The sequence below is a fragment of the Canis aureus genome, chromosome 4, assembly GCF_053574225.1.
Source record: "Canis aureus isolate CA01 chromosome 4, VMU_Caureus_v.1.0, whole genome shotgun sequence".
Taxonomy (NCBI): Eukaryota; Metazoa; Chordata; class Mammalia; order Carnivora; family Canidae; genus Canis; species Canis aureus.
Genome location: NC_135614.1, coordinates 56,661,337 through 56,673,806, shown reverse-complemented (window position 1 = coordinate 56,673,806; position 12,470 = coordinate 56,661,337). Strand labels below are relative to the sequence as shown.

Genomic DNA, 12,470 nt, shown 5'->3' with positions numbered 1-12,470 from the left:
CGTTACATAAACCGACCCAAGAGGTTAGAAATTAAAGAGGATAACCTACCTGAGAGTTTATAAACGACAGACTGGTGAGACATGGTGGAAGGAGTCAAAGCTAGTCAGAAGCACTTGTGCTAGTGATAGAGTATGTGGCTGGGATGTTTCCCAAGAGGCTTCCTAAAGATCCCTGAATAAATTTATCTGGGTCCCAAATCATTACAAAGACCCTTATCCCCGTGGAGAATGAGCAGAGGCTGAAATCTCTTTGTCTTTCTTTTTAAGGGGTATGGGGATCCTTAGGCTCTGCCCCAGTAAGAGCTATTATATTAACACAAAAAAAGATTTTATTTATTTATTTATTTATTTATTTATTTATTTATTTATTTATTTATTTAAGAGAGAGAGAGAGAGATCATGAGTGGGAAGGGGGGTGGCAGGGGCAGAGGGAGAAGCAGACTCCTCACTGAGCACGGAGCCCACTGTAGGGCTTAGGCTCTGAAAGGGCATATTTTAGACTCCATCTCCCTTCTTTCCATCCAGTCTACCTACACCTCCAAGCCCATGCACATTCTTACCGCGTGGGCCTACCAGGTTACAAAGATGCATATAGTGAAAGCTGGAACTGGAGGCCTATTCAGAGTGCACTTTTACACAGAAAGTTTTGGGGTAGATGATAAACTACAAATATCCTCGTGGTTAAGTTAATTCCCTTTTGTTAAAAAAGATCATAGTTCCTTCTGCTCTTGACAGCTTTTTGTCTCAATATAGTCTGTCTCAAGAAAGAACTGGTTCAGGTAAGCTTAGGAGAAGGAAAAAGACTTTCTTCAACATCCGCTCCACGGTAGAAGAGGCACCAAGTTCTTCCCTACATTTATGAGTAGAATCCCACCAGCCTAAATCATTCTCAGTGATCAACATCTGCATCCTCAAACTGGCCAGTAATTGTTGCTCTAGTATCCACCTCCATCCCATCTTCATAATCTCTTCCTGAATCTTGTGTCCAGGCTCCAGCCACTGTTAAACTGGCTGCTTGCAGGCTGAGAAGGCATACCTTCTCATCCCTCCAGTGTGATTTGGCCTTCTGCTGTTAAATGGGATAATCCTTCATAGGTGTAAAATGTACGGATGTCTCCCTGCTCTTGCCCACGAGCTTCTACATCACAGTAATCATCTGAATCTTCACTCTTAGGAGCTGGATGCAAAGCCTGAACATTGCCTCCAATGCCGATTAATCACGAGGCACAAATTTAAATCCAGCAATAGCTTCAACTTATTATCACTGTCTGCTTCTTCTTCAGCAACAGATTCTTTTGATTCTTCTCCAAATTCGGCGTTCACCATAACATACACATGTTATGGATTTTAGGTTCCTGGACACTGCCTGCAAACTAATGGTCGGGTGTTCCAGAGAGAATCCTAATCCAGAGCCATCTAACCAAGACAGGGAGCTCTCAGCGACGGCAGGGGCATTGCTATTCAGCAGAGCCTGGCTTTCTGGCTGCTGCACTGGAGCCCCTCAGCCAAGCTGGCTGCAGGGAAACTTTTGAGGAAGCTTGTTGCTGTGGGGAAGGAGGAAACACAAGTAGAGAGGGAGACAGAGCACAGCAAGTCCAGCTGCTCCCCTCATCCTGTCCCAGCAAGAGCTATTATTTTAACACAAAATAAATTTTATTTATTTATTTGAGAGAGAGAGAGAGAGAGCGAGCATGAGTGGGAAGGGGGGGTGGGAGGGGCAGAGGGAGAAGCAGACTCCTCACTGAGCAGGGAGCCCAGTGTAGGGCTTGATCCCAGGATCCTGGGAGCAATAGTGTTAAGAGATGCTTAACTGACTGAGCCACCCAGGTGCCCAAACGCTACTATTTTATTTTATTTTATTTTATTTTATTTTATTTTATTTTATTATTTTTTTTCCAAACGCTACTATTTTAAAGTAAGTTTTTAAGTGTGTACACAAGCTCAATTTAACAAAGAATAAGTAATATATGCATAGAAAGAAAACTAGAAAAAATTACAATGATATATACCAAGATTTTAAGCATATTACATTGGGCTGATAAGACTACAGGCAACTGTTATTTTTAATTTTTTAAAAAGATTTATTTATTTATTCATTCAGAGAGAGAGAGAGAGAGAGAGAGTCAGAGAGAGAAGCGGGCTCCATGCAGGGAGCCCGACGTGGGACTCCATCCCGGATCTCCAGGATCACGCCCTGGGCTGCAGGCGGCGCTAAACCGCTGCGCCCCCGGGACTGCCCGTTATTTTTACTTTTTGTGTTTTTCTATACATTTGATATTTTCTAGGTGGAATATATATTATCTAGGTGATTAGAAAAAGAAAAACCCAGTTAAATCCAAAATCAATCTCATTTAAAGGGCCAAACAGAACTAGGTCAACAATACAGCTTACTCAGGAGAAATGTGTGCTTTTGGCTACTTTCATTATTTTGAGTTTTCACATAAAAATTTAAGCCTCATGGATGGAGAGAAGAATCAGTGGAGAGCAACTGTTTAGAATGACATTCAGGGCAGCCTGGGTGGCTCAGCGGTTTAGCGCTGCCTTCAGTCCAGGGCCTGATCCTGGAGACCTGGGATCGAGTCCCGCGTCGGGCTCCCTGCATGGAACCTGCTTCTCCCTCTGCCTGTGTCTCTGCCTCTCTCTCTCTCTCTCTCTCTCTGTCTCTCATGAATAAATAAATAAATAAAGTTAAAAAAAAAAAAAGAATGACATTCAGTGATGGTGGTGGAAATGAGCACATTAGAATGTCATGTCTAAATGAGAGGAGTTTGCATGAAACAGGCCATTGATGTGCAGGTTGTAACCTGAGCAAAACTGTCTTCTGACCCAGCTCTGCTCCTCACAGATGTTAGGGGTCTAAAGAAAGCTTGGCACGGGACAGAGAACAGATGGAGCACATGGTGGGAAAACTCTGTGCCCTCCACTCAGTGAGTAAGGGGGGAGATAAGGAGAGAGCCATCTTTTTGCAGTTCGTGCTTAAGCCTAAGTTAACTTTATAACATGGCTAGTTCCTTCTTTATATCTGAGTTCCTTGTTCTGATCAGGTGTGGGGTGCCAAGTAAGAGTGTTAAATGTGGCATTTCCCTTAATGTTTTGTTTTTCCTTAAGCCATTGGTGTTAATTACTGGTGTTAATGGAGAAGAGAAAGGCCACAGACTGAGTGAAATAATCAGATGTCCATGTCCTTAAAATGGAGTTTCATATTTACCCCATTCCCTCCCTCCCTCCTTCTCTAATATTTCCCTGAACTATTTACAACCCTCCAGGAACCCCTCACAGGCCTAAAAACAAAGCTTAAACTCTTTATCTTGGCACAAAAGACCTGCTTTTCATTCTAGCATCTTCCCATGTCACCACATCCTCCAACCATACCAAACCAGCATTAGTTCTCTTAAACACGTATGCCATGTTATTTCATGTCTCTGGGCACTTACTGATATTATCAAATGCCCACTGCATACCAGGCACTATGCTAACTGTATTAGCCTCTGCCTCATGCCAATCCTATCTTGTCTCCATTTTATAAGTGAGAAATCAGGGGTTCGAAGACAATAATCTGCCTCGAATCACACAGTAAGTGGCAGTGTCAGAATTTGAACCCAGGTTGTTTTTTTTTTTTTTTCACTGCTTTATTGAGCTATGATTGACATACAAAAAGCTGTAGATGTTTAATATATACAACCTGATGTGTTTGGAGATACGCATACGCCTGTGAAACTGTTATTAGTATCAATGCCATAAACTTAGCCATCGACTTCAAAAATTTCCTCCTTCCCCTGGAATCCAGGTTTGAATCCAAAACTTGAATTTTTTTTTTAAATTGTGGTAAAATAGGTACAACATCAAACTTACCATTTTGACCATTTTTAAGTGTATGCTTCTGCGGCATTAGGTCCATTTACATTGTTGCTCAGCTGTCATCACCATCCATTTCCAGAGCTTTTCATCTTCCCCACCTGGAACTCTGTATCCATTAACACAAACTCCCCAGTTCTCCCTCCTCCCAGCCCCTGGAAACCACCCTTCTACTTTCTGTCTCTGAATTGGACCACTCTGGGTGCCTCATGTAAGTGGAATCGTACAATATTTGCCTTTTTTTGTGATTGGCTTCTTTAATCTAGCATAGTGTCTTCAAAGTTCATCCATGCTACAGCATATGTTAGAATCTCTTTCCTTTTAAGGCTGAGTAATATTCCATTGTGTGTATAGATCACATTTTGTTTATCTGTCCACCCATGGATGGACACTTCGGTTACTTCTGCTGTTTCTTGTGAATATTGCTGCTGTGAACACAGGCATATAAGTATCAGTTTGAGTTCTGCTTTCACTTCTTTTGAGTATTTACAAGGTAGTGGCATTGCTGGATCATCTGGTAACTCTGTGTTTTGTGACATGCACAGGGTAGGAGGTTACAAGCCAGTCATTTTGTAGACTCCCCCTCAATTGGTTAGACTCATGCTATGATTTTGGCTGGAATGTTGTATATCACATCTTGCGGGATGGCACAGGATATGTATTTGGTTATTGGTGTTTTTAACTTTGATCACTTAGGATGCTGGGGCCAGCCAGGTGTCTCTGCTATAAAGTCTTTTTGTGATTAATAAGAATCTTGTGATGAGATACTTTGAAACCATGTAAATATCTTTCCTATCAGCCTCTCACCCACTAGAGTTTGGCATCCTTTAATTGATGTTTCTTGATGAATAGATTATAATTACGATGGTTATAAAATGGCGATTTTTTAATACCACCATCATTTCTCCTGCATTTATTAGTCATCTTTCTGCTATATAGAAGAGCTTTCTCTTCTCATTTATTTATGCATCAATTCTATCAGTATGGATTTATGGGTACTACCCTATCCAGTGGGTTCTGATCTATTACAATCATATATTTTAATTCTCACAACTTCTCAGACTCACTCAGTGGAAGCTACTTCAAATTGGTTCTTGTGTCCTCTTGACATTTCTTCATCCCTGGGCACTTCCATACTTTGAACAAAAAGATGGTTCTAGGCTCATCATGTTTCCCCCCTGGATCAGTGATTTGAAGACAGCATGTTTATTTACGGAAATAAGGCTACTTCTAAATGTTTGAAATGCAAAAACAGTACTACCCAGGCTGCTTCATGTGTACCCACTGTCAAGCTACACGGGTTTTGGGTGTCACCATGAGCTTGTTACCAGATTCGTTAGGTGTCAACTCCAACAGAAGATGTGTGCATTTTACAGCCAATGAATGTTAGCTGTAAACCTGGGCCCTGAGGGAGCCCCTATGAAGGCTCTGATAGCGCTGATAGGGGCAGCAGAATCATTGGGTTTTCTTCTCTCAGATACTCCAGGGCCTGCCAGCATGGGAGCTCTGTTTGGAGAGAAAACAGTTTTTACATATTTCTCCTTAATGGTAATAGAAGTGAAACTATTGTTGTAAAGAGACACCAGGTTTAGACTGCGCCATATGGCACCAAGCGGCGTTCATCACTACAGCTTCCAACGGCTGAACTCAAAATAGCCCATATTTCTGCCTTGATGGAGAATTAGCCCTTGACTGCCAGGAAACACTCATTGTAGCAGCTCTTCAGCCATGTAATCTAAAATAATTACTAATTAAATGAGAATAAAATAGAGTCCATAATAACAATAATAATCACTGTAGCATTGGTCATTATCCAAGTTACTGATTGGTGGAGCATGACCTAGGGGAAGATGGCTTGCCAAAAGGGGGAAGACCAGTGAGGGAGCTGAGGCTTTCTCACGACTGCTGAGGTAAGGGCTTGGGCCTGCGCTGGGGGCTTGATGACTGCACACCCAATTTCACATTCCATCTATATGGCCGATCTCATGTTGTTTCAAGGCATTTGTTCACTAATATAGCAGGCAGCACGCCGTGGAAAACCAAGGAAAAGGAACAGCTGTGCGGCTCTTGTCAACGAATTTATATCATCGTAGGAAACAATTCAGGCAATTACCTTGTTTTTGAAGCTCCACAAGCGTCACTCTTATCACCTTCTTGGGATAAGGAAGGCCCTCTCATAAGAAGGGTGTGTCAGTCCAACACCAGGAGGTTGGAAGTGAGTAGGTGGGTTAACTTCAGGTGGAGTGGGTTTCAGATCACATGCATAGGCTGGCCAGCTCTCTAGGAAAGTATAACGTGGAGGCTGTCTGGGTTAGAGACAGGGTTTCTGCTTCCCTTTGTTTGCATGACCAAAAAGAACATGTATTCCTTTACTTACTCGTTCATCCCACAAATGAGTACCTACTGTGTGCCAGACATGTGCTGAGTGGCTGGGGGCATGCAAAGAAGAAAGTGCACGAGAGGAGAGCAGGGGGCTCTTTGCAACATGACATCTATGAAGGACCCTTAAAGAAATGTTGAGGCCTGAAGTCAAAGGAGTGTTTGGTTAGGCAGACAATGAGGGGAGAATGTTCCCAGCAAAGGGATGCCATGTGCAGAGGGCCTGCATGACCATGGAACCTCATGAGTTTGAGGAGGTGATGGGGGTGCGTTGTGTACAGAGAGGTATAGAAGTACTGAGTGGGGGAGACTATGACAGAGGAGACCTCGGTGTGTGTGTGTGTGGGGGGGTCCCCCTGGCTTCAGGGCTTCAGTAGGCTAGGGAGGAGCCCGGATTTTGTTCTCAGTGCCAGCAGAAGCTTTGGAGGTGAGTGGCAACAGAATCTGGTTTCTGTCCATAAAAGTTCAGTCTAGTTGCTGGTGGAGAATGGCCTGGAGGGAGCAGGGCCTGGACTGATCCCAGAGACCAGGTAGGAGGTCACTAGAGAATTCAGGTAAGAGAGGACAGTACAATCAAGGAGATGGCAGGGCATGGCAGTGAGTAGCCTGATGGGGCATTCATTTAGGTAGTAGACTTGGCTGGGGGTATCAGAGTTGGTTCTCAGCTCTCTGGCCTGAGCAACTGGATGAATGGATGTGTATGCTAAGGTGGGAGCTATCAAAGAACAACTTTATCTGAGTGTTAAAATATTGTTTATTTTTATTGTGGCAAAATATACGTAACAAAACTTACCATTCCAGCCATTTTATTTTATTTTAAAGATTTTATTTATTTATTCATGACAGACACAGAGAGTAGAGAGAGAAAGATAGAGAGAGGGACAGGCAGAGGGAGAAGCAGGCTCCATGCAGAGAGCCTGACATAGGACTTGATCCCAGGTCTCCAAGATCAGGCCCTGGGCTGAAGGTGGCACTAAACCACCGAGCCACCTGGGCTGCCCCATTCCAGCCATTTAAAAATGTACTCTTCTGTGGCATTCTTCACATTGTGGCACCATCACCACCATCCACCTCCAGAACTTTTCCATCTTCTCCACCTGAAACTGTACCATTACACATGAATTCCATGTTCACCCTTCCCGTGACTCCTGACTTCCACCATTCTACTCTGTCTCTATGAATTTGACTGCTCTATGAACCTCATATAACTACACAATATTTGTCCTTTTGGGGCTGGCTTATTTCACTCTGCACATTGTCTTCAAGGTTCATCCATGCTGTAGCATGTGTCAGAATTTTCTCCTTAAGGCTGAATAATTCTATTTTATGCATGTGCCATAATTTATTCATTCATTGATGGGCATTTGAATTGCTTCTACCTTTTGGCTATTGTGAACATTGCTGCTACGAACATGAGTGTACAAATACCTGTTGGAGTTCCTACTTTCACTTCTTTGGGGGATATACCCAGAAGTAGAATTGGTGGATCATGTGGTAATTTTATATTTATTATTTTGAGAAACCACCAAACTGTTTTCTACAGCAGCTGCACCATTTTACATTCTCATCCATAGTGCATAAGTGTTCAGTTTCTCTATATCCTCACCAACACTTGTTTTTTATTTATTTATTTTTTGGATAATTGCTATCCTAATGAGTGTGAAGTGGTATCTCATTGTGGCAAAACACTCAGATTTTTAGATGAGAGAGGTCCACGTGGCACTGTCAAGTGAATGGTTGGCTATATCCAGTAGGATTTACAAAGAACAGTCTTCTGACCCACGGTTCACTTCGGATTCTGTTGACCATGCTGTGCAGTGGGCTCTTGTGAATGCCTCATCATTGTGGAGTTTCCATATGTGTTGTTAAGGTATCTTCTCTCTGCCAGAGTGCCTACTATTTGAGGATGGGAACATTTGGGCATTTGGATTCACTTCTGGTGAACAAATGCCATTTTGTACTGGTTCTCCCTTTTCTAATCCATATTGCAGCTCCAGAGGATATTAAACAAGAATAACTAACTATGTGCTACACATGAAAGTGGTGGAAAGCTTCAGAAAGGGTATTTATCACCGTGGTCCTGGGAGGTATATCTAGCTGAAATCAAATAGGTTTGATGATCTTTTGGAGTGAATAGAAGGAATTTTTGTTTGTTTTTCTTTTGTTTTGTAACAAAGAAAATGCAGCCTTAAAGCGTTTTTCAATTTCTCTCTCAGCTTCCTTTCATTCTCTGATTTCTTTACTCTTAATGGGATAACATAAACCAGTTTTCTGTCGTCTATTATTCATCAAAGCTGTCGATTTAACCTGAACAGAACGAAGGCAAGGATGTTATTAAAATAAAACAACTTCCAATTGAGCTGCTAATAAATGCTGAAATGCATCCACATTTCTTCTATTGATTATATCCTGCCGACAAAGGCAAACACAAGCATGTACCGCACGCTGCCCGTGGAAATGAAAGATTTAATTAGATGAAAACCGAATGAGCTGGAAGATCTACTGCACTCAGCTATCAAACAATTGTTATTCATAATTGGCTGTTTGAAATGTCCCGGCTTCTTGAGCCTTTTTCACTTAAAAAAATTCCCTACCATGCAGTAAGATGAACACGGTCGTTAGTAAATTTTCCCCTGTGCATTTTACAAGCTCAAGGTTGTAGGCTAGAATGAGCCCTGTCAGGCCATAAATCAGGTATAATAGAACATCTTGAAATTGAGAATTAGCAGGCTAGAGCAGAGAGACAGCATGTCTTCTCCATTTCAGGCCCATCTTCAAATGCTTCAGGTGGGAAAAGAGGTGCTGGTGGGGAGCATGTAAGAAGTGGTCCATAAACTCAGAGAGTGGGATTCTTTAGAACTCACTAGCTCTGCAAGTGTGTGCATGTAAAGTTTAACGTCTGGCAAATGCACTGCAGTTTAGTGGTGGGAGTGTATTAAAAAGTTGGTATTCACTTTACCCAGGAATGTTTCAAGCATAAAGTGTCCTGCTTTTTAAGATAGTGGAGGAAAAGAAAAATGCACAGAAATCACTGCCTGTGGCAGCCACATAGCAGTTAGCCTTTTCAGGTTTTCCTTCTTGGAAGGCCAAGGCTTAAGTTCCTCATTTGCACAATGAGGGTATTAATTGTACCTATCTCATTGATTTGTTATGGGGATTAAGTGAGACAATGTAGGCAAAGCTTTTAGCACCGTGACTAGGCACATGGTCTGCACTAAATAAATGTCAGCTATTAGCAATAAGAATTCACTTTCCACATGCATGAAGCCAGGAAGGGAAGACATCATTTCTTCTATTTCCCATAGCATCCTTTTTAAAATTTTAGATCAATTTAATTAACATATAGTGTACTATTAGTTTTAGAGGTAGAGGTCAGTGATTCACCAGTTGCATACGACACCTAGTGCTTATTACATCACGTGCTCTCTTTAATGCCCATCACCCAGTTACCCTGTCCCCCTGCCACAGTCCCTCCAGAGGCCCTCAGTTTGTTTCCTATAGTTTAGCATCTCTTCTGGTTTGTCTCCCTCTTTGATTTTGTCTTATTTTTTCCTTCCTTCCCTTGCCCTATGTTCATCTATTTCGTTTCCTAAATTCCACATATGAGTGAGATCATATGGTATTTGCTTTTCTCTGACTTACTTTGTTTAGCATCATACCCTCTACTTCTATCCACATCATTGCAAATGGCAAGATTTCAGGTTTTTTGGTGGCTGAGTAATATTCCATTGTATATATGTACCATATCTTCTTTATCTACTCATCTGTTGATGGATATCTGGGCTCTTTCCATAGTTTGGCTATTATGGACATTACTGCTATAAACATTGGGGTGCATGTGCCCTTTGGATCACTATGTTTGTATCTTTTAGATAAATACCTAGTAGTGTAATTGCTGGGTAGTAGGGTAGTTCTTGGGAAAACTTTTCATCTGAAATGAAAGAAGTGTCAATATCTCAGTCTTGAGGTTCTTACAGATTCAGTAAGATGGGAGTTGATAATCATTCAACAAATATATATTTAGCATCTTAAATCATTTTAAAAATAGTACTTTGATTTTCTGATTACAAAAGAAGTAACAGCTGCTCCTTGACAGTGGGGCTGTGAGGGTCATGGTTAAGAAGCAGGTAGCGGAGCCAGATTGTTTGGGTGCACATTCCTGCCCACTCCCCAAATGTATGAAGATTGGATGAGTTAAGACACATAAAATACTTGCAACTGGGGTTAGCACATAATGTGAGCTCAGTAAGTTCTAACTAATGTTTAATGAAATACAGTAAAACTCAACTAAGAGATCCCTCATCCTCATGACCCTGAGATGACTGCTAATAAATATTTACTAAAAGTGTGCTATGTGATTAACACAGCACTATGCATTGTGTGGCTAAATATCAGTTCATTGCTGAACTCTTATTGCCTGCAGGCACTGCACTTGGTGCTTTGCATGTTTTATCTCATTTAATTCACATATTTAATTCACGGTGGGCAATATTATTTTCCTCTTTTTTGAGATGAGAAAACAAGCTCCGTGATGTTAGGTCACTTCCCAAGGTCATATAAGTGGTAAATGATGGAACTAAGACTCCATTGCAGGTCTCTGGTTGCAAAGTGGAATTTTATGCTGCTCTACCTTGATGAGGCCTAATATTGAGTGGACCCATGACAGCCCATCTGAAAGAGAGAAGCATCACCCACGTGAAGTGGGAGAACTGACGGAGGACACGAAACACGCAGTTCATAATTTGCTCCGTGCTGTAACTGTAATTCTTCTAACCAGGCCTCTGACACTTTTTCAACGTAGTGATTTGGGCATTAGAGCAAAGCTGGCACATGAGTTCTGCATCCCCAGCGCAATGCTGCATATTAAACAGGGACTCCAGGAACCCAGGTGGGGTTTTGCAAGGAGAGTTTATTGAACTCCTACCTGTTTGGGCCTGATTCTGGTGTCAGAGGGCTCTGAGTTTATGCTACACCAGAGTCTTAGGATAGATATTTTTTCTTTACTATCTGGCCCCCTGCAGCCACCACTTCTGTATAAAAACACCGCGGTGTGTTAGTTCTTGTTTCTCAAGTGTAATTTGGAGTCAAGTGGAACAGATAAACAATGTCAATGAGAATATCTCTTGCAGACACTGACAGGACTTATCCGTCTAGAAACGAGGAGATAAAGGATGCATAAATGTTTAATTTTTCTTTGCATGTTAATGTAACCACTGAGCTCTCTTGGTCCCTGAGCAAATTAATCATCACAGAATGAGAGTAAATGACACACGATCTGTATTGAGCTGTTGTCTGTTGGATCAGCCACCCCTTGGCGTGGTATCATGGAAGAGACAGGGCTCTGCAGCGGAGTGGAGTGAGCAGCTGTGATGGCTCTCAGCATATTAGAAGTCTCCTTGGAAAGCTTAGGACACTGATCTTCTAGCTTGAGGTTGATTCTCGGCATGTTTGTGGAATGAAGGTTCATCTCCCTTGTGGAGGAGGTCCAGAGCTGGACTCCAAAGTCCCGCTGTTAAGGTTAGCTTCTCCAATCCCTAGCTGTGTGACTTTTATAAGTCCCAGCCTCTCTGAGCTTTATTTGGCTCATGTGCAAAATAAAGTGGTTGCTAATAACTATATATATAACATGAAATATGTATCAGTGTTTATGTATGTAAATCCACATATACACATAACGTAAAATTTACCATCTTGCCCATTTTTAAAGGCACAGTTCAGGAGGCTAATAAACTATACTTAAATATAATTGTAACACTATGAATATTGTCACCACTTGCCCAAGAGGCTGTTGTGCAGAGCAGATTACAAACAAGGATGAGAAGATGCTTGCTGAAGCATGAAGTGCTTTGTAGGCCTCAGTTGCTATGGCCTGTGTGACCCCACCCCCTCTCTGGGGCTTGACCTTCAGATTGCTTTAGCACTAACATTCTGCACAAACACTACTTCTACCTGGCAGAGGTCCCCAAGTCAACAGGGAGGCAAGCCTTGCACGAAAAGGCTGCGTTTTCTCTAGTGGGGCATCAGTGCATGTGGAGGTTTTGTCACTTTTCCAGTCACCCTTTGGAAGGAAGCCATTGGTACAATCTGTCTGACTTGCCAGTGACCCTGTTATATCTGTCTCTGTCTGTATCCATATTTACAACCGTATCTGTAGCCATATCTATCTTCTGTTTGTTTATTTATTCAAAAACGTTTATCTAGCACGTCCTTGTTGCTGGGTGCTGTTTGAGGTGCTG

At 42.0% G+C, this 12,470-nt stretch overlaps 1 pseudogene; it reads right to left on the bottom strand.

The window, feature by feature from the left end:
* Window positions 1-889: 889 nt before the first annotated feature.
* On the bottom strand, window positions 890-3,889 carry LOC144311730 (methylosome subunit pICln pseudogene; annotated as a pseudogene).
* Window positions 3,890-12,470: the final 8,581 nt, after the last annotated feature.